This window comes from Microtus pennsylvanicus, chromosome 2, assembly GCF_037038515.1.
Source record: "Microtus pennsylvanicus isolate mMicPen1 chromosome 2, mMicPen1.hap1, whole genome shotgun sequence".
NCBI classification, from domain to species: Eukaryota; Metazoa; Chordata; class Mammalia; order Rodentia; family Cricetidae; genus Microtus; species Microtus pennsylvanicus.
The window spans coordinates 3,119,491-3,141,327 of NC_134580.1; the positions used below are offsets into that span (position 1 = coordinate 3,119,491).

The following is a 21,837-nucleotide window of genomic DNA, read 5'->3' on the forward strand; positions in this document are numbered from 1 at the left end:
CTTTACACGGGCATATATACCCCTGTGGCCAAGTGTGCAGAAGACGAGGAAGGTCCTGGGCACCAGACCAAGCTTCTCACAGTGCAGAACCACAGCAAGATTCCAAGGGTAGAGGTGGCTAGAATCATCTGGACAATCACCTCCCTCTGTCCCGCTGAAGATGCATCCAGGGAGAGGTCCAGTTGTGCACCTGGGGAGGGGGGTGGACAGGTGCACTGTGGGGTGTGCTTGTTTATGAGCTGGGGCAGCCTAAACACATGCCCATGAGCTGCAGACACCCAGCCAAACATTTCTATGCCACTGCACTCCCTGCCCAGTGTCTGAAATTTGTGTCTGTTGCTTTCTGCCACTCCTCTGGGACCAACAGCTCTGGTGCCAGCCTCCACTGCCAGCTGGGCTTCATTTATTTCTTTGAGATGCAAATTCTCTGACTGAGGGGCATCCCTCCTTAGGCTGTTCCTTCCTGCTCCAGCCCTGCTGCCTCTGATTCAAGATCTGCATCTTGCAGGTACAGCCCAGAACCCCATCTCCCCAATTATCTGATGAGCCCCCAAGCTGGGGGGCACCTTAGGAACAAGTCCAGAGTCCTGGCCATTGCTTCACACCCCTGCTGCTGCTAAAGATAGTAGCGCCTCTCTTTGTCTGGAAGTTGGCCCGGGCCTGTTCCTAATGAATGTACCCTCAACGGCCAAGTGTGCACAAGACTTGGAAGCTCCTGGGCACAGAGCAGAGCTATGGTAAGACTCCAGGGGCAGAAGTGGCTACAGCCATGTAGACACTCATCTCATGCTGTCCTGCTGAAAAGGTATCTAGGAGGAAGGGTCCACCTCATACCGTGCTAGCCCTTTGCAGACCTGGAACCCAGCACCTTGTTCTGTTCCAGTGTCTGACCATCTGTGCAGATATGCCCTTCCAGCTCAGGCCACGCAGCAAGGTTCAGCCTTTTCCTTCCACATAGGCTTTATGAACTGATTAATGTCCTTCCTGGTGAGGGTTCAAGGCCAAGGTGACCATTAAACCACCATCACTCAAATGGGAGGCAGGAGTAGGATGTGGCTTTGATCAAACCAAGAAAGCATTTAGCCATGAGCTTCACACAGGTTTGGCCTTGCACCTGTCCTTCTCGGGAGCAGAGGCCATGAGGGACCAATGATGTGTTCATAATAGCAGCTGGGATCAAGTCATACACATTGTTTTGCAGAGCGGAGGGGGACTCTCCAAGTGGCCCAGATTCCTTGCTCAGGGTTTTCTCTGAGCATGCCACTGTAACCCCCTCATCCTGTAAGGTGGGAAAGGGGGCCTCTGGCACCAGTTTGGACTTGAATTAAGCAGAAGAGAATGCTAATGCCAGCTACCACTGTGACCTGAGCTGGCGCCTGCTGGCAGAACCTCAGCTAGAGTATCCATTAATAGTCGCACACCAAGGTTCTCACAGGTGGCTTCCAGGGTAGGGAGTGAAGTGGCCATGCCATTTTAGATACCCACCATGGCCTGGACCATCATGAAATGTATGTGTGTGGGTATCTGTTCACATATGTGTACGAGTGTGTCATTGCACAAATGCATGTAGGTGCATGTACCTGTGTGCATTTGGCTCTATGTACATGAGTGTGCAGATGAGCTTGTGGGTATGCACCCCACTGTACATGTCTATGAAGCATGTGAGGCAGGGTTGCTGCTACACAAGATTCCATAGCCGTCACACTCTAGATGCGTCGTGCTTTGAAGCCTGCCTTCTCCACCATCTGCCCACCTCTGTCACATGAACCAGGATTACTCCTCGTTTTATGGTCACCAGGCATCTCCATTTCCCTTGACCCACAGTGTTATCCTGTACCTCTCAGGGAGAACAGGACTAGATGGGATCTGGGTTTGTACCCAAGAGAGCCTCAAAGAGGCAGTGCCCTACTATGGAGACAGAGGGGAGCAGAATGCCTAAGCATATATGCCACAGGAGCTCTCCAGAGCTGGAAGACCAGTCCAGGGGAAGTCCATCAGAGCTGAGTTGAGTCAGTGTCCAGGGGGACAGTCCCTGTCCTGCCAATTGCTGGTCAGCGCCAAGTACCTTCTTTACTCCCCAGCACTCATAGTCCAGGGAATGAAGGAGGTGCTCTTTGAGGAAGTAGCTGAGAATGATCCAGAGGGGTCTGTGTGCTGAAGAAAGAGGAATGACTGTGACAGCCACCCACATCAGACCTCTTGGGAGGAAGTTCTTTGAGAAAGGGACATCTAAGCCATGGCATGGGGTTATTAAAGATGCAGGATGGCTCCCATAAAGGTCCAGGTGAAGAGAGCGTTAAAACTAGCATCAACATGGGGCATAGGGTGAGCGAGCACACAGTTAGCAATCAGATGACAGGGATCCTTCAGGCCACTGGGGTGCTGACCAGGCATCCTGAGCCTCCATACAATAAAAATATAACAGAAGATAGGGTGAGCCATCTGAGGACAAAGCAAATACACAGTCCTTCTCAGGATCCTGCTCTTTCTTGGGATTCCTCTCCCATTTCCTCCTCCTACACAGACTCCAGCTTCCAGCTTCAGAGTCTCCCCCAACTGTGATCAATTGTCTGTTTACCTGAAATCACAATGCCCCCACCAGACACTCGTCTATACCCTAGCTTCTAGAGTTAGATTTGCTCTCAATCAAGTCAAGATATTGAGCTGCGCCTTAGTGACTTTCCTATTGCTGTGAAGAGACACCATGACCAAAGCAACTTATAAAAGGAAACATTTCATTGGGAACTTGATACAGTTTCAGAGAGTTAGTCCAAGACCATCATGTTGGGGATCGTGGCAGCAGACAGGCACTGAAGTCATAACTAAGACATGACATCCTAAACAGCAAGCTAGAGGTACAGAGAGTGAGACTGGGCCTGGCGTTAGCTTTTAAAACCCCAAAGCCTGCCCCCAGTGACACACTTCCTTCAACAGGGCCACAGCTCCTAATCCTTTCCAAAGCAATCCGACCAACAGGAACCAAGCATTCAAATTCATGAGCCCTTGGGGGTCATTCTCATTCAACTCACCACAGCTGGCAAGACAGAATTACTTGCTGCCAACCCTATGAACCATTTCTAAATGTTCCTGCAGCTTCTTGGAGAACATAGTAGGAGCTCGATTAATGTGACCAAGTGTGTGGCCAGGATCAGCCCCAGAAAACAGGATGGAAGTTGGGTCTCTGGATGGACAAGGACACAGTGGACACTCACTACTGTTCCTAGGCTGTGGCCATCAGAGTGGGCCCCTGCAGGGACCGAATGACTGCTGGGAAGTGGCTTTCTCCAGTGGGAAGGGGTCAGGCAGACCCTAAATGTCTATTTTCATTTCTCTTTTGGGCCCCCAGGAACCCCAATACCCCTCTTGCCTGTCTTCATGGAGAACTTGTGGGAGGGGGACCAGCACATAGAGCTATGACACACTCACCTCTGCCCAGCAAGTCTCCTGTCTAACCAAGAGCAAGGACTCACCCATCACCAACACAGCCCGTCACACTTGCTGACACACACAAGTAGCTGGAGCAGCCAGGCAGGCGTGTGTGTGTGTGTCTTCCACCCATGAAGGTAGTGGTGCCAGACCCGCTGGGCTGGGCTGAGGTAGTACCACCTCCCATGTTCACATTGTTCATGCTCCTACCTGGCACAGCTTACTCAGCAAAGGGCTAACAGGGGCCTGGTGAGCTGGTTGGGTACTCTGTGGAAGCTCTGAAGCTGCTGTACATGGATATGGAGAGACCCTGGCTCCTGTTACCTCTTAGAAGTGAGAACTAGAGTTGGGAATGCCTTTTCACCCTTCAGGGGACTTGCAGACAGCTAGAGGATGGGATTCTGGGAACCTAGGACTAGAGAGGAGACAGGGAAGGTCTTCCACTTACAGACACAGGGCCTCGAAGGACAGGACTTGAACTCCACTGAAAAAGATGAAGTTAGAAGCAGAAAGTGGATGGAGACTGGGCTGCTTCATCCCAGGCAACCCTGGAGATAGCAGGGCAGGACATGGTCTGTGGAGCATGGCTAGGGCTGCTTCCTGCCAATGTCTCTCCTAAGAGTCAGGGAAGCCCCTGTAGGGGTCAGGCTCAGAGCCAATCAGATGGTCTGAGAACTGTCACAGTTTGCCAATAACTCTCACCATGTGCCTCCTGAACCACCCATATTTAACATCATAGCCTGGTCACTGACAAGTGAAGAATGAGTTGCAAAGATATATCAGCTTATGCACAGCATGATTTGGGCCTTATATCATCGGGGGCAGGCATGATTGTCCCCACTCTGTGAGAAGAAAGACACTGGTCAAAGAGGCCAGGCTATTCCTAACTGGTCAACTTTAGAGGCCCTCAGCACTGAACCATCATTTCTGGTCCTTAAACTCACATGGACATGTGCACCCACAGACTGATAGGGGAGTTATCCTAAGTCTCCTGTCAGAAGCCATGAGGAGCTTCTCAGCTGCCAGCAATTTCCAGACAAACTCAATCAACCCAGTGTCCAAAAGGCCATCGCTGATGTGCTTCCTGGTCCAGCAGCCGTGGGCTGCCTCCACGGACAGCATCGACCTTCTTGGTTCTCAGCCAGCCCCTAATTCTTCGCTCTCCCTCATTGATATTGAATCCTCATCTCCCCAGAAGCTCGGCAGACCGGATCTTAAAAAAGAAAAATCCCATCTTAGCTGTTTGAGTGGTTGCAGCAATCAACATGGAAGTCCAGACGTCTCTCTGATGCCCTGATTACATAAACACTCAGGAGTGAAATTGCTAGCTAAGTGTCCATCAGTGGATGAATGGACAAAGAAAATGTTATGTGTGCGCACAATGGATAGTTGTTCAGCCATCTTAAGAAAAAAAAAGCAGCGAAATCCTGTCGCATTGGAGAATGCAGATGGAGTGAAGGGCATTATGGTCAATGAGACAAAACAGACACAGAAAAACTAACAACACACAGTCTCACTCACGTGTGGACACCAGACATGCTTGTCTCCTAGAAGTTGATGGCAGAATGGTGATCACATGCCGGGGAGGAGCCTGGGAGGTGAGGAGGGGAGGCTGGTCAGTGGGCACAGGGTTAGGCAGGAAGGTGTGCTGTGTTCTGCCTTATGGCACATGCAAAATAGAGGCCGCGATTAGTGTTAAGGTAAGTCCCAAAATAGCCAGGAGAACAGATGTTATCGTCTCCCTACAAAGAAATGACAGGCTTTAGAGATGATGGACGTGTTAATCATCCTGATCTGATCATTGCACAAGGTACACACACATCAAAACATCACATCACATCTCTGAAATTGCTACAATTATTATGTGTTAATTAAAGATAAAATAAATCTCTGGAAGAAGGAAAACACACCCAGAACCCTGGGTAGAGGTTGGGGAGAGAGAAGGGTTTCTCAACACCTGCATCTCACCTGGATCCAGAGACGTGCTGCCTGCCCTGGTCCCTGGCCCTGTATGCTCCCCCACTACACAGGCCAGCCAGAGTGATGGAGCTGATCACCTGGGCCACCTGGAGCCTCCTAGGCTCCTTCTGCTGTTCCAGTCATGCAGTTCTGGCTAGGATTCTGGCATCTCTTTCTGGTGTGGAGCACCAGGTTATGTCGGAGTGAAGCCCCAAGAAGAATACAGAGTGAGTGGTCACTTGCTCAAAGCATAGAGTCTACTTTCTACAAGCAAGGAAGTCTGCAGGTCCAAGCACAGCCTGCAGGACAGAATAAATTGAGGATTATGGCACAGTGTGCTGGTCCCAGAATAATCTGAGGGTACAATACAGCCTGCAGGTCCCAGCACAGCCTGAAGAATAATTTGAGGGTTCTAGCACAGTGTGCAGGTCCCAGCATAATCTGAGGGTCCCAGTACAGCCTACAGGTCCCAGCATAGCCTCGGAGTTAAAAGGTAGCAGGCAAATGGCAGCAGGGACCTGGGCAGCAGGAGCTGAATGGGCTGGAACAAAATCTCTATAGGTTCTTACTGAGCACGGTCCACCAGAGAGGGTCTGGGGAGCCTGAGGCAGGGATTGACTGGAGAAGGTAAAGCAGAGACTCTGGAGGACAGGTGGCAGCCAGAGACCCCATGGACACTCATGATCATTCTCTGCCTCCTGATAAGACACCAGGAAGTCTGCATGAGAGTGAGGACTGTGGTCAACGGAGGGCTACTCTTGATCTACCACTGATAGTGGAGACCTCAGTGGTCAAAGGTGCCCCGTGCAGCAGGCAGACAGTAGGCAAAGCCCAAAAAGTGTGGAACCAGGGAGAGATAGAGATCAGAGCCATGTTAGGTGGCCTCATGGCTGCAAGCCTACTCAGATACCTGGACATCCAGTTCTCTTCCTGGGAGGCCATTCTCTGTGACTAGGATGAAGCTCACCAGTAGTAGATACCCACAGTGCTATACAGGAGGCAGTCTCCCCTCCCTGCAGAAGCCCAGGGTGGGGGACATTGCTGACACGCGCCCTTGATGAGCCTTAGAGAGGCGACACACTCATGGCAAGTGATAGATCCATGGCACCCTCATTTCTCCTATCAGACTCCCAATGGGACATGAAGTTCCTTGGGGCCAGGGTAGAACTTCAGAAAACAAGAGGTCCAACATTGTGAGGCTTCAGCAGGGAAGCCAAGAATCAGGTGAGGAGCAAGCCATGGGAGCCATGGAAGACAATCTGCTACATCAGTCAAAAGAGGGTATCTTTCAACAGTCCAAATTGTTCACTCTTCTTCCGAAGCTCACACATACTACTATGAATATTGGAAATTTTGTGGTCAGGAACAGGAAACCGGTTTCCAGGGCTATGAGATAGTCCCTACCCTATCTGTCCACTCTGGGGTCTATTCAGTCTTTTAAGTGAAATATGAGGGAAGGCAACTAAAAATAAGCAAAACACATAAAACAATGGTTTGAGAGGCATTAATAACAGGTAAGGAAAAACAGTGCTTGAGAAAGATGAGAAAGAAGATGAGCCCTAACCTCACATAAGCTGTTGTTCTGATGTAGTTGTCAGGTGCTGACAGAAGGAACTTTAAAAGCAGATGTCTGTGAATCCTCTGAATTGAAGACATGGATCTGAGCACTATTCAGAGTCTAGAGCACCAGGCAGGAGACAGGTGCAGCGAACTCTGAGGCCTGAGACCTGTGGTGATGTCTTTGGTCTGCGACAGGTTCCTGAAGTCACACGAGAAAGATGCTCAAAGCCAGGACAACATCCAAGCAGATCAGAGGAAGCAGTAACCAGAGCTCACCCAGGGCCGGAAGCAGGGCTGGTCCACCGTGCTGCCAGCACAGCCTCCTGTCCTCAGGGGTGAATTCACTGCCTGGGCTTGCCTCTGGTCACCTCAGCTGAACACTGTTCTAGGCACACCTGTCCACTCTCCAAAGCAGGACTTAAAACAGCAAGGCTTTCCCAAAACAAACCTCAAGACGATTTCTTGGAATGCAAAACCACCCACCATGCAGCAGGATAAAAGTCACAATGTCTAGAATCCAATAAGAAATGACCAGCTGTGGAAAGAAGCAGGGAGATGTGAGCCACAACGTGGAGGCAAAGCAGACTAGGAACTGACAGGGGTGATAGGATTAGCGGGCATTAAAGCACTCATCAGAACTGCATTTTATACAGCCAAAGTTCCGGGAAACAAAAACATCCTGAAAAGAGACGCGGAAAGTAAAAAGGAAACCTTGATAAAAGTTCTGGAATGAGAAACTCTCAAGTCTGAGATGATAATCAGGGTGGGCAGGACTGGGTGGCAGATTCTATGCCACAGAAGACGGGAGAGCCCAATGGCATGGTACGGGAAGCTACACAAAAGGAGCTGCACGGCAAAAAAAAATATGTAATTTTAAAATTTAGTAGACTATTATTGAAAGGAAGTGAGAAGCTGCCTAATAGGTATATCTAAACACTGAGAACTTTCCCAAGTTTCCAAACGGAAATGTAGTCCTACAGATATAAAAAACTTATAAACATAGAGCTCAATAAAAATCCATAAAAAAAAGCCAACTCGAGCAGGAATAAAATCATACCAACATACAATCAAATCACTCAACGCCAGTGACAAAGACAAAGGAACTTTAATTTTTTTCTGTTCTTTTATTTAAATTATATTTTTTCATTTATTTTATATATCAACCACAGTTTCCCTCCTGCCTCTCCTCTCGTCTCCTCCCCTCCCTTCTACTTGCTCCCCCCCCCCCTGCACTCCTCCTCCATCTCCATTCAGAATCTCTCATGTTGATTCCCATGGGAGTCAGCAAAGCATGGCAAATCAAGTTGAGGCAGGACCAAGTTCCTCCCTCTTGCATCAAAGCTGGGCAAGGCATCCCACCACAGGGAATAGGTTCCAAAGAGCAAGCCCATGAGTCAGGGACAGGTCCTGGTCCCACTGCTAGGGGTCCCACAATAGATTACACCCACATGCAGAGGGCCTAGGTCAGTCCCATGCCGACTCCCTAGCTGCTGGTGCATAGCTCTCACAAGTTCAGGTCAGCTGTCTGTGGGTTTCCCTGTCATGATCTTGACCACCCTTGCTCATATAATCCCTCCTTCCTCTCTTCAACTGAACTCCCAGAGCTCAGCCCAGTGCTTGGTTATGGATCTGCTTCCATCAGTTACTAGATGAAGCCTCTGTGGTGACAACCAATTAGATAACAGAGGAAGGCCAGTTCTGGCACCTTCTCTACTATTGTAAGTAGACTTAGCTGGGGTCATCCTTGTGGATTCCTGGGAGCTTCCCTGGCATCAGGTTTCTCCCTAACTCCATAATGGTCCCCTCCATCCCACCCCAAACTTGACCATCCTGATCCCTCATGTTCTCATCCTCCCACCCCCTCCCCTTCCTCTACCCCCAGTTTACCCAAGAGATCTCATCTGTTTCCCCTTCCCAAGGAAATCCATGCATTCCTCGTAGAGGCCTCTTTGTTCCCTGTTTCTCTGGGGCTATGGGTTGTCCTCTAGTTATCCTTTGATTTCCATCTAATATCCACTGATGAGTGAGTACATACAATGTTTGTCTTTCTGGGGTCTGGGTTACTTCACTCAGGGTGATTTTTTTTTTCTAGCTCCATCCACTGATCTGCAAATTTCATGATGTCATTGCTTTTTACTGCCAAGTCATACTCCATTGTGTAAATGTATCCATTCTTTGGTTGAGGGGTGGTTTCTAGGTTCTGGCTATTATGAATAATGCTGCTATGAACATAGTTGAGCAAGCATTCCTATGGTATGACTGAGCATCCTTTGGGTATATACCCAAGATTGGTATAGCTGGGTCTTAAGGTAGATGGATTTGCAATTTTCCGAGAAACTACCATATTGATTTCCAAAGTGGCTGTACAAGTTTGCACTCTCACCAGCAGTGAAGGAGTGTTCCCCTTACTCCACATCCTCTCCAACATAGGCTATCGTTAGTGTTTTTTATCTTAGCCATTCTGACATGTGTAAGATGATATCTCTGGGTTGTTTTGAGCTATCATTTCCCTGATAGCTAAGGATGTTGAACAATTCTTTAAGTGTTTCTCATCTATTTGAAATTCTTCTGTTGAGAATTCTCTGTTTAAATCTGTACCCCATTTTTTAATTGGATTACTTCTTATCTTGATGTCTAGTTTCTTGAGTTCTTTATACATTTTGGAGATCAGCCCTCTGTCAGATGTATGGTTGGTGAAGATCTTTTCCCATTTTGCAGGCTTTGTTTTGTCTTGACAGGGTCCTTTGCCTTACAGAAGTGTCTCATTTTAGGAGGTCCCATTTACTAATTGTCGATCTCAGTGTCTGTGCTACTGGTGTTACATTCAGGAAGTAGTCCCCTGTGCCGATGTGTTCAAGGCTACTTCCCCTTTCTTCTATCAGGTTCAGTGTAACTGGATTTATAGTGAGATGAGTTTTTGTGATATGGATCTATTTGCATTCTTCTACATGCAAACATCCAGTTGTGCCAGCACCATTTGTTGAAGATACCCTCTTTTATCCATTGTATAATTTTGACTTCTTTGACAAAAATCAGGTGTTCCTAAGGATGTGATTTTGCGACAGGGTCTTCAGTTCGATTCCATTGATCCACCTGTCATTTTTATGCTAATACCATGCTGTTTTTATTACTATAGCTCTATAGTAGAGCTTGAAGTCAGGGATGGAGATACTTCCAGAATTTTACAAAGTAACTTTTTAAAAAGGGATATGTTTTATCTGGAGGAATAAAGGCAAGAATGATCTGCTGATTTCTCAATAGAAACAATGTAGCAAAGACAGAAAGACAGTGGGCGGTATGAGGGGGAGCTTCCTCCTTCCAAGAACCAAAACAAACAAACAAATAAACAAACAAAAAAGACCCAAGAAAATCCTGCCAACTTAAAAATCTATACCCAGCAAAAATGCCTTTTAAAAACTAAAGCCTATTTTTAGTAGTATCCAGCTGAGAAAGGCCTTGGCCACCAATCCCCACTGGACACCATGATGATGGAAGCCACCATGACATGCAGTGTGAACTGACACCAAAATGAACCAATCACCTTCCCACCCCTGCACCCAACACCGAGATAGTCAGGCAGGGAAGGCTTATGTGATGCCATTTTGTGGACAATTAGTTCTATTCCTTTGGACCTGTAGCCAGAAGTATGTGCTGAAGCACAAGCCCAGCTTACCCCATAGCTGTGATGAAAGTAGAGTCCAGGCTTCCAAATAATCCCCTTTAAAACCACACCCCAAAAACATGAAGGGTCACCCTTTCGTAGTGTTACAGAGCTGGGGAATCAAGTATTTAATGCTTGGAAGCATTCAAGAGTCAAATTATGTAAGGAAAATGGTACAAACAAGAATAAACATAGAGCATCTATGGCATGGCCATGCACAGCAGGCTGGGGCTGGGCACGGGGCCAGCACTTAAGGTTGCTGCCAGACCAGGGTCACTTAGTGTCAAGGTCAGGGCCAAGGCCACTTACAGCTATCCTCGTGCCAGTGTTTAGTAAGCCATGTAAGGCAACAGGGCAAGTTGGAGATACCATGAGGCTTTTTAGGTATGACATTCCCCAGGGTCACCATGACACCATGATGCAGGCCAGGAGGATTAAGGCCAAGGACTGAAGTTCTGGACCAGAGCCTGAAGAGTGGGATGGAGATGGAGCAGGGATGACTCTATCCAAGTCAGTCTCATGGTCGTGTAGATACATGATTCTCCTCATGTCTCACATGGCTGTTCCTCCATGTGTCTATGTCTTGATCTTTCCTTGTACGGACGCCAGTAGGATTAGTTTTCCCCAGTGACCTCACTTTAACTCAGTTACCTCTTTAAAGACCTTGTCCCCAAATGCATCCACTCTTTAGCACAGAGGTTAGGACCTCAACCTAGGCATTTCAAAGGATGCAATTCAGCCCACCTCAGAGGTGATGGATACAGAAGGCAAATTCAGGGGCAGCTCAGTTCGTCTTAGATTTAGGTGACCCAGGAGGAAAAATTTCCAGTCACGCATGGAAAGACCCAGAATACCTGTGTGGTTTCAAGGGGACTCAGACAGTTGAGCTGCCTCTATGACTTTGGCCTTGGTTCCTAGCTACAGACTGCATAAGGTAAACAGATGAGGATGAGAGACCCCAAGGCTGTTGGAGGAGGAAGGGTCCTGGTGTCGAAGCCCACCACAGTCGGCCCACTTCAACAAAGTCCGTCAGTGTTTACTGGCTTGGCCATTCCCCAGAGCTGCTCTTTTGTGAGAAGACAGGGTATTAAATGCCACTTGGGGTTTATTTACTCAGCTCTGACAACCAGGAAATCAATGTTGCAACTGAACTTCTGGCAGCGTCTTTTATTAATGCTTTTAATGTCTGACTTTTAACCACTGGGGACTCTCTGCTGAGGGCATGCTTTGTCTGCCCTTGTGAGTGCAAGCTGATGCGTGCACAGGCTCTGTGCATCTCTGCAGCCGCAAGCATAGTCTGGATGCCTATATGAGCTGGTGTGTTCACATGTGCATGGAACATGCTCTCATGTGTATACCTTTCCTAATGGCCATGCAGTACATGTGCTTATACACGGGATCATGCTTGTGTGTATGTGTTTGGGTGGATATATGTGTGCTCATTTTGTGTCCACAGGGCTGTACTGAACCATGCATGTGTATGTGTGCATGTGTTTGTGAATGCGTGTGTGTGTGTATGTGTGTGTGTGTGTGTGTGTATGTATGTATGTGCACGTATGCACTCCAGGGGACATATGCCCAGTATGCACGTTGCATTTGGACCTATCCATGTGAAGGCAGATTCACAGCTATAAACTCTGCTTTGATCTGGGGAGAGCAGAAATGGGGGGAGTGCAAGAGAGTAAAAAAGAGAGATTTGCATCTCTTAGATCTGAATGTGACCCTCATTTTGGTGAGAAATGAACATAGCAAGGGGACCTCAAAATCCATCAGCTACTCCCAGGCCTGTGGATTTGAAACAAACCATGAAATTCCTACTGGTGAGTGACATTTCTCATCCTGGCTTTCCTCCCTGGGCTTTCTCTCGAATGCTGTTTATCAATGTAACCTGAAAGGAAGAACCGGATCAAGACAGCTTCAGCCTCTGCATTTCCTACAGAAAAAAAATTTCAATGGGAGGTTTGGCTGGGACAGTCAGGGTTTGCATATGACAATAGGCCCACTGAGTGTCACCAATGTGCACACCCCTCTGTCTGACTTGTTCACAGGAGGACAGGGCAATGCACCCCCCACAGAACCCAATGATGTCATGCATCCACCCTAGGCAGATGCTTAGGGGCAAGGCTTAGACCATTTGTCCCTCACTTCTCCATCAGAATAGGCAGAGTGCAGTCAGCACCCGCAGATGACTGACCAGGGTCAAGCCAAGGGGTCTTTGCTTGTTCCTTCCCACCATGCACTTGGTTCAAGAGCCTGATCTGAAGCTCTTGGGGTCAATCAGGGTTCTTCCTCTCTTTCATACCATCACGACCTTACTGCCTAATAACTAACCTCCAAAACCAGCCAGAGACTTAGGGATTTACCATGGGACTGTGGAGGACACCACTCAGTTCACGGTACCTTCCAAATATAGCATCCACTCTCACAAAAGCCCAGGGAGTAGCTCTGAGCAGTAGGTGACAGCAGCTCCTGGGGACCCAGGGAGCAGGATTTACTTGGCTTTCTTTCTTTAAGTCATTCCTTCTGTAGTGGCTGGAGTCACCAGGCCAGTGCCCCTCTGCTCTTTCTGGATAATGAGGGCATCACTGGACCTGCTTGGTATCGCTTAGCTTCCTGGAGCTTCAGAGCGGTTGTCTCTCACTGTGCTGTTTCCACATACCCTGGAGGCTTCACGAGTCCATAGGGAGCGTGGGAGGCCAGCAGGTGGTAGCAGCCACCCTTCAGCCCTGCCACCTTCTCGGTTCCCTGGGAGTCTTTGTCAGGAGCTGATCAATTGATATATGGTCATTTTCTAGAGCCCCTGAGCAGGATGTCTGTGCCAGCCTTCTGGGAAGCTTTCCCGAACAGAGGCCAGCTCACCAAGGGAGATTCTTCTGTGAGCTGCCTTGACAAATAGACACCAGCTGTTTGTGATTAGCATGTCACTTGCATGCTCAAGTTTTCCTGGTACGTACAAATCACTTTCTCTTTCAAGGAGTCCGCAGCCCCTGCAGCCAATGGGCCCTGAATACAACCTTAGGCCCCAGCAGCCCCATGAGACAGGCATGTAGTTCTCCTGCTGGTGACGACTAAGCCACGTGTCCTCAGCCAGGGATAGATGTAGTCACAAGGGTCAGGACTGCTTATTCACTGGGACACATGGTGAGTCAGTCCTGTCAGGGACATGGCAAGCTTTCAATGAATCTGTTAGCCCTCGGCCTCCACCAATGATGATGGAGGGCAACCTGGTCCTGAGTACTCTGAGCCCCTCCCTGTGACCCTGGGGTTGAGTCACACCCCATACCGTACAGGGGAGGCTACCTGGGCTATCATCTGGTACCTTCCTGGGCTGAAACCTCCCTAGTGACAGATTTGGGCCCGGCCATTCTCAGCCTGGCTCATCTCTGTGTGAGAAAAAGTGACCATGCTCAGTTGCATCCAGATACAGGAGAGGGGTTCCCAGCCCAGGAGCAGGAGTGGATGGTGGATGGAGGTGAGGGACTAGTGAGAGCATTGTGTATAAGTATTCTAGATATGTGGTCCCAACAGGCTTCCCATTGAGGAAGACCAGTGTGCTTGGAAGTCCCTGTGGGACTGTGAAGGAGGGGGAACCTAGTCAGTTATCAGGGGTGATCTGACAGGTGAGGTAGACTTCTCATTGTTTAGTGAGATCCTGGAGGACATGGCCGAGGCCAGGTCAGCTCGCTGTAGAGAGGGTGGTGCAGACTTGGGACAGCTCTCATCACCTGCATTGGAGCATTGGCCTCTGGGCTCCTCACCTCCATCCAGTAGGGAGAACGCACTGCTTTCACTTGCATGAGCACAGCTGCCATAGGGTTCCTTTCTCGTGAGCAGGGATAAGCAGCAGACAGGCTTGGCTCAGGTGGCTTTGCAGCTGGGAGACAGTGCAGATTTCTGGAAAGATCACAAAACAGGTGTGATTATACTGGGCCATGTCTGTGCCGTAACGACATCAGAAATTTGGTTTCTAGACTTGCCATACATAGCTACATTTCCACAAAATCATTTTTATATATAATTGCCTGGAAAGGCACCTGCAGCTGCATCGGGTGTCAAAGGTCAAGGATACCAGGCTTAAAGTAAAATGGATTTGTAAGCAATGGCCATTAATCCCTCCGGGCCTGACTTAAAACACAGAGATGATAATAGAAGGTGTACATCCATTCCCAGAATGGGCAGAGCATACCTCACAGGGGTGTGGCGAGGACATGGGCCAGACTTTGTAACACTTGGGAAAAACGAAGGGGCAGGATGTGATTTTGGCTCATGGTTCAGCAATTTTACCACAGTCAGCTCTCAGATGCCTCTGGGCAGCGAGTGGTGAACACCATGACATGAGGACATGGTAGACAATGGCTCTTTGTTCATTTTGTGGTGGCCAGAAACCAGAGAAGACAGGCTCAAGGGAGCTAGGAACAAGATATATTTCCAGTGCGCATCTTCAGTGACCTAGTTTCTATAACCTGGCCCCATATCTAGAAGATTTAACACCCCCTGTTGTGGAATATTAGTTGAAGGTGTGTTATATTTGTTTATTCTGTGGAATATTTGTTTAATGATGCAAAGATGTGTTGCATTCTTTTATGTGGCATTTCTTAACTCTGTAAAGCTGCCTAAAACACCTGATTGGTCTAATAAAGAGCTGAATGTCCAACAGCTAGGCAGAGAGGGATAGGCATGGCTGCCAGACAGAGAGAATAAATAGAAGGAGAAATCTAGGGAAGAGAGAAAGTAGTGAGAAAAGGAGAGAAGGATGCTGAGGGGCAGCCATCCAATCACACAGTCAGACACAGAACGAGAAGGAAAGAAAAGATATACAGAAGTAGAGAAAGGCAAAAGCCCATAGGCAAAAGGTAGATGGGATAATTTAAGAAAACCCGGCTAGAAATAAGCCAGGCTAAGGCTGGGCATTCATAAGAAAGAATAAATCTCCATGTGATTATTTGGAAGCTGGGTGGCAGGCCTTCCAAAGAATAAAGAGTTAAAAAAAACTAATTACAACCCCCCAGTCATGCCATTAAATTAAGATTCCACCAAAGAATTAATCCAGAGCCAGAGCCTCCAGGTCTAATCTCTTCCCTTGAACAATGGGCTCTGGGAATCAAGGCTTTTACACTTCTCACAGCCCTGTTGAGGGGCACGTCGAATACAAGCCTTAACAGTATGTAAGTCATCGGAGAAACAGGTAGCATAAAGCAAGAACAAAAATCTACAGAAGTTCTGGGAACAAACTTCGGATTAGAAGTTTAAGAATGGGGGAACATGAGCAATGGGGTGGCGTGCAGAGACCACATGGAGAACAGGTGAACAATGGCCAGACCACAGTGGGAAATGACAGAGAAAGAGGGGACACTTAAAGAGCTGAGGGGTGAGATGGGGGGGGGCAGAGACAGGGACCAGAGAGGGTGGGACCACACCTGAGAAACATCTAGTATTAAAGAACCAGTGACTTCAGATGGGTGGGTGTGATGGTTAATATCACCTAAACAGAGCCTAGAAGCACCTAGGAGACAGGCCGCTAGTCTGTGAGAAACTAACTGGGGTGGGAAGACCCACCGTAAGTGTGGGTGGCACCATCAGAAGTAAAACAGAGAAAGCCAGCTGAATATCAGCACTCATCTCGCTCTGCTTCCTGGCTGTGATGTCACGTTGTCATGTGACCAGCTGCCTCCTGCTTCTGCCACCATGATGGACTGTGAGCTCAAGCTGTGGGACAAAACAAACACTTCTTTCCTAAAATTACATTTGATTTGTCACAGCAGTGAGGCAGAAATTGATGCTGAGAAACAGGGACATCTCTGAGATAAGCCTGCCCATGCGGCCCTCGGAACAGTTTGCAGTAGAAACGTGGAAGAGTCTGAAGCACTGGGCTAGAAAAGCTCTCAAATGCTATAAACAAAGTCTACTGAGCTATCCGATTTGGGATGGGAGTTTGGAAGACCAGAAGGCATAGAGAAATGCAAACTGTGGAGCCCTGGCTCATGAGGTTCCAGAGGGAAACAAGGACACTGATGGGAACTGGGTTAGAAGCCACCTGTATTACATCTGGCAAAGGAGCCTGTGTCCTGGACGAGTGAGACTGGATTTAAAACTGATGGAGTAAGGTGCACCTCCAAGCCTGAGAGCGTTCCGTCTGTGGCAGTCCTACCACTTAATCACTCTTTGGGTCTGCAGGGAAAATGAGCAACAAGGGAGACAGAAAGGTTTGAAATGTTTTGTTTGTTTGTTGAGGAAAAGAGCTAAAACAAGCTTGAAGTCGTAGCCAAGGTGTGTTCTATGACTGTCAAAGAGAAGGACCACTCCTCACATGAATCTCAGCACTGGAAGAGCAGGAAAACCGTCTGGGGGTAAATAAGATGCCGTCCATCAAATGCTCCAATGAGTAAAAAGTCCAATGGCAAGTGTGGTTCAAGGAAGCCAGGCTCCATCCTGAGCTGGCAGCATCGTTCGACATGGTGATGGTCTTAGAGGCATGTAAGACATAAGACTGAGGGGGCGTGAGTCTTGCTTTGAGGTTTCAGAGAGCCTCCGAGGCCCACCAATGTGCGGCAGGATCCGCGTCCCCGAAATGAGGCCCTGAGAGGCTGCCGTGAGAATCTACAAAAGGTAAGCTTAAGCTGCAGGGGAGCTCCCTGGATGCTGAAGATCCTCTACTGAGGAAAGCTGCATGCACCAGTGAGAGAGGCTGAGGGTGCTGTGGGCAACAGAACACAAGAGGTAAGACTACCCAAGCCTATTTGAGCCCAGCTGATTCTATCAGAGTTCCAGATGCCAAGACATGGAGCTGTAGGATTTGGTGTTTGCTGTGTTGGTGTTCAGTCTTGCTTTGATCTGATCTTTCCTTGTTATGTCCCGTTTCTCCTTTTTTGGATGAGGGCATTTACGTTGTGCTATTGTATATATGTTAGAAGTATGCATACTTTTAAATGGGGGTCACAGTTAGGAGATTGCATTGTCTCATGACACCCAGTGACATCGCCCCTAACAGCCAAGCACTTGTCCAATGTGAGAGGGACTCAGGGTACTGCACTGCACTTTAGACTTTGGAATAGCACTAGGGCTATTAGAGCCTGGAAACTTTAAAGTTGAACTGAATGACTTTACATATAGGGTGACCATGAGCCTATGGGGACAAGGGTGGAAGGCTACAGCTTAAATGTAATGTGCTTGGATGTCAAGTCAAGTTGACAAGGGGTGGATTTGTGATGGTTACTAGTGTCAACTTCACAGGATCTAAAGTCACCTCAGGGAAAAGCCTTTGGGGGCATCTGTGATGGAGTATCACAATTAGGTAAATGTCGGTAGCACCATTCCAAGGGCTGAAGTCTCAGACTGAATACAAAGAAGAAGACCAGCTGAGTGCCAACACTCCTTGCTCTCTGCTTCCTGACTGGACCCGAGGTGACCAGTGCCGTAGCACTGTGGTTGCTGTGACCTCCGGGACATGATGGGCTGCACATTCAATCTGGGAGCCACGATTACCCGTTTGTCCCTCAAGTTGCTTCTCATCCAGAAAGCCATGTACAATGCCAAGGAGAGGCAATAATACATCCTTCCTGGACAGAGCCAAGTGAAATTTAAGAAAAATCTAAGCCCAACATACCTGTGCAAAGAGCAGAAGCCAAAGATCAATAATAAAAGAACGAGAATAGAACAGTGGGGTGTGCATATGGCAGGTCAGTATGCTTCAGATTGGCAGAGGAAAAGAACTGAACACCCAGCAGAATCATCCCTCACAGCCAGGCGCTCAGCCACTGTGACACAGGGTGCTGAACCAGCTGCCTCAGGGCTGTTGGGGAATCTGGGATATTTTCATTAGTATCTTTTTCAATAAAACAAAAGAATTCATATACAGATTTTAAAAAGACTAAGAAATGAATGCACAACAAACCAGAAGGGAAGTTCTAGAAAATTCCAGCCTGGCTGGGGAAGTAGAAAACAGTAGAGCTCCCCCATTACAGCAGGGTTCACACCCTGCCAGAGCAGAGAGACCTGCACAGTGAGAAGCCTGCAGTACACAGCGTGAGTTTTGAGGGGGAGGCACATCTTCATTGGGAGAGTGATTCATCTGTAGGGATGGGAGAATAGCAGTGAGCAGGGGGACCTTTGATGGGGAACCTCCTTCAGCCAATGGCCTTTGAGAGGCTGGACCAGGTTGGGCGTGGCCTTGGGTACCAAAAAGGTGCTGGTCTGCCCTGCTCTCTCTGCTACTCCCCACTTGCCACACCTGGATGTTGGAGTCTGTTCCTGTTCCCTATTGTGATCTGAGTTCCCCTTTAATAAAGAACCCCTTATTATGCCCTATTCGGAGTTAGTGTGGGATGACTTTATTCGCATTCCCCCCATCTGGTACGTTTCCCTTCAGAGCCTGAAACTAGGAAGGTGGCGGGGTTAGATCCTAAGATGACAGTGGTTGAAATAATTGGAAATGGGTGAAATCTGTCAACTAAATTTGCTTATTAGAAACATTGCTCAACCTGAATTCTGGAAAGACGACCTCATTCCTGTGAACAACAGACCCCCAGGAAGCAGGAGGAATGGAGCAGAGGAAGTGGGCAGCCACAAAAACTCTCCACTTTAGTGTGGACTCGGAGGAACTACGGACACAGCTCAGAAGGGCAAAGGGAGAACTTAGGGAAAACACTTAAAGTACAAAGCATGTTTGGTCACAGGACAGATGGCTGCCACTCACACCATCAAACCCATCCTATCATAAAGCCAGTATGCTATGCACCAAACCCATCCTATCATAAAGCCAGTATGCTATGCACCTGGACTATGCTGTTGTCCGTTTCCTATGGGGGAGTGATGGTTAAACTCTGCATGATGACCCAGATCATCCCAAGGGACAGTTGTTAGGGTCCACGCCGTCTTGAGGCCACAAGCTCGCTGTTGGGTGTGCACGTCCAAGCTCTGAAGTTAGTACCTAACTCACATCCTAGCTACCCTGTACTTATTAAGATCAGACATCAGCCACTCAGCCTTGGTACCCCTGCAGAAAATGTTAGTGGCCTCTGCAGGGCGATGGGGCTTCCAATGGTTGGCTATGAATGCCCATAAGAGGCTCAGGGGAAACATCATGACTGCTTTTCTTCCCAGAAGTACAGCTGGGACCTTCTAGACAATCCTCAGACCATAGTTACAAATCTGGATCAGCCAGAGGGGTGGACAGTTAGGCTGGTCACATAAGCCAGTCACTCTGGTGGATGGTGCACACCAGCTGTGGATATGAGGGAGGCTCTGGAGGCAGGGACACTCAGTGTGGAGTGTGTGACTCAGGGGTCCCAAAGGTCCTACTGATATTTATATCCTTGGGCAGCTTGTGTCTAGCAATTGTGTCCTTCTGAAGACTCAAAGTAGCTGTCCCGAGAGCCACAAGCTCCTGGAAGGTTCAGAAGTTGCCCCTGACCTCTCTCCCTTTAGCTCTGCTCACTGCTAACAACTCAAATACCTCTCTGTTGCTTTCTGTGCAAACCCCAGGGATGATCATCTCTCTCTCTCTCTCTCTCTCTCTCTCTCTCTCTCTCTCTCTCTCTCTCTCTCTCTCTCTGGACATGTCTTGTGCCCCTCAACCACTTACACAGGGACAGGCACTTCCAGGTAGCACAGGATGGATGTCTGAGAACGTGGTATGCTGGGCAGCAGGGTGGGAATGTGCAGCCCTGCACCCGAAACAGCCCCAAGGCTAGAACATCCCTACTTCAAAGCGAAGAGAAAAGGCCAAGAGCTGAGGCACAAGATCAGACTTACTCCACCTGACACAAGATGAGACCCAGTGGGATCTACCAGGTCCCAGGCAGAGGGATGGCCCAGGTGATTTTCCAGCCTTTCTTACAGGACAGAGATGTGGTGAAAGGGACCCAGGGAAAACCTACCCACCCTCTAAAGCTGAACACAGGAAGTAGCTGCATTCTGGGAGGACAGGGGGTTGCACATCTTCTTTCGCCTCCACCAGCTGCACTAGAGAGAGGGAGGTGACCTGGGCAGCAGCACTTCACACATGAAAAGAGAATCATGTTTGAGTTAGATGGGGGCTTTTCCTCTCGTCTCAGGTGAGTGTAAACTCAGGAGCTGGAGCACGGCTCACAGTCACACGCTCTTCCACTGCCAACTGTGGCTTCCGGATTCTTGTTTTACAAACTAGAAAGATAAAGTCCTCAGGCCCCAGAGGATGAGATCTAGAAAGAAATTTGCTGTAGATTCTCTCTAGGACAGAACTCTTGTAAGCAGGCGGGGAACAGCCTGTCACCCAGCTGTTAGCCTTGAAGGACTAACGGCAGAAACTGGGTGAGATACGGAGATAAGGGTGGACTCTCTAACTCAGATGGTCCAGTCATGGGGTGATCAGGTGCCTCCTCTCCGTTTGGTTTCATTCTCATATATAACTACCAGGAAGGGGTGGGAGGCAGTGAGGAACCAGGACATTCTCTTCTGGTGTCCCGGCCTCCAGAAGGACATTCTCAGAACTGCTGCTTTGGGGGTCCCTGCCCTACCTGAACAATTTCTACTTCATGTTCTCATCACGACATCCACCCCACATGCCTGATTCCGAGAACCATGAGCCCTGGATGATGACTTTCTACTTCCCCCACTGGTCCAGGGTGGTAATGGCCTGAGAAGAGACTCATAAGGGTCAAGACACTAGGTTACGGTTGAACAAACCATACCCAGGTAAGGCCAGAGCAAGTCACTGCTTGGGACTCTGACAAGGAGGGTCTGGGGAAGACCATGGAAAGGTCACAGGCAAGGCCACTACACGAGAGGTAGCCTGACAAGCAGGGAGGATTCCAGAGCACAAGGACACTGGAGACAGTTAGCTTAGCTGCAGGAGACTGGGCCCTGAGCACCACAGAAGTAAGCTGGGCCTGCAAGAAGCCAGGCAGCACCTCAGGCTTGGGTTTATTCTGAGACTCCTGATGACACCTGAAGTAGGTGTGGAGCAAGCAGGGATAAAGACTTGCCTGGCCCCATTTGGACAAGGACTTCTTCACCCAAATCTGGAGTATCCAGCCACCATCTGACAACACGAAACGATATCTCTATGTGTCCAACTGTCTACCCAGAAAAAAAAAAGACAAAGGAGAGACAGGGTGTGTCTGCAGTAGTCTCAACAGGAGGAGTGCACTGGTTCGTCTTGTGTCAACTTGACAAAAGCTAGAGTCATCTGGGAAGAAAGAACCTCAACCAAGAAGACGTCTCCAGCAGACTGGCCTGCAGGCACACAATGATGT

At 48.6% G+C, this 21,837-nt stretch overlaps 1 long non-coding RNA gene across 2 annotated transcripts in view; it reads right to left on the bottom strand.

Annotated features, from left to right (window-relative positions):
• Positions 1 to 21,837, bottom strand: part of LOC142842936 (uncharacterized) — a 215,791-nt gene that overhangs the window by 28,166 nt on the left and 165,788 nt on the right. For both annotated transcript variants that reach the window (XR_012909542.1, XR_012909541.1), the window contains exon 2: positions 14,365 to 14,500. This is a non-coding gene — a long non-coding RNA (uncharacterized LOC142842936). The remainder of the gene's footprint in view (positions 1 to 14,364; positions 14,501 to 21,837) is intronic.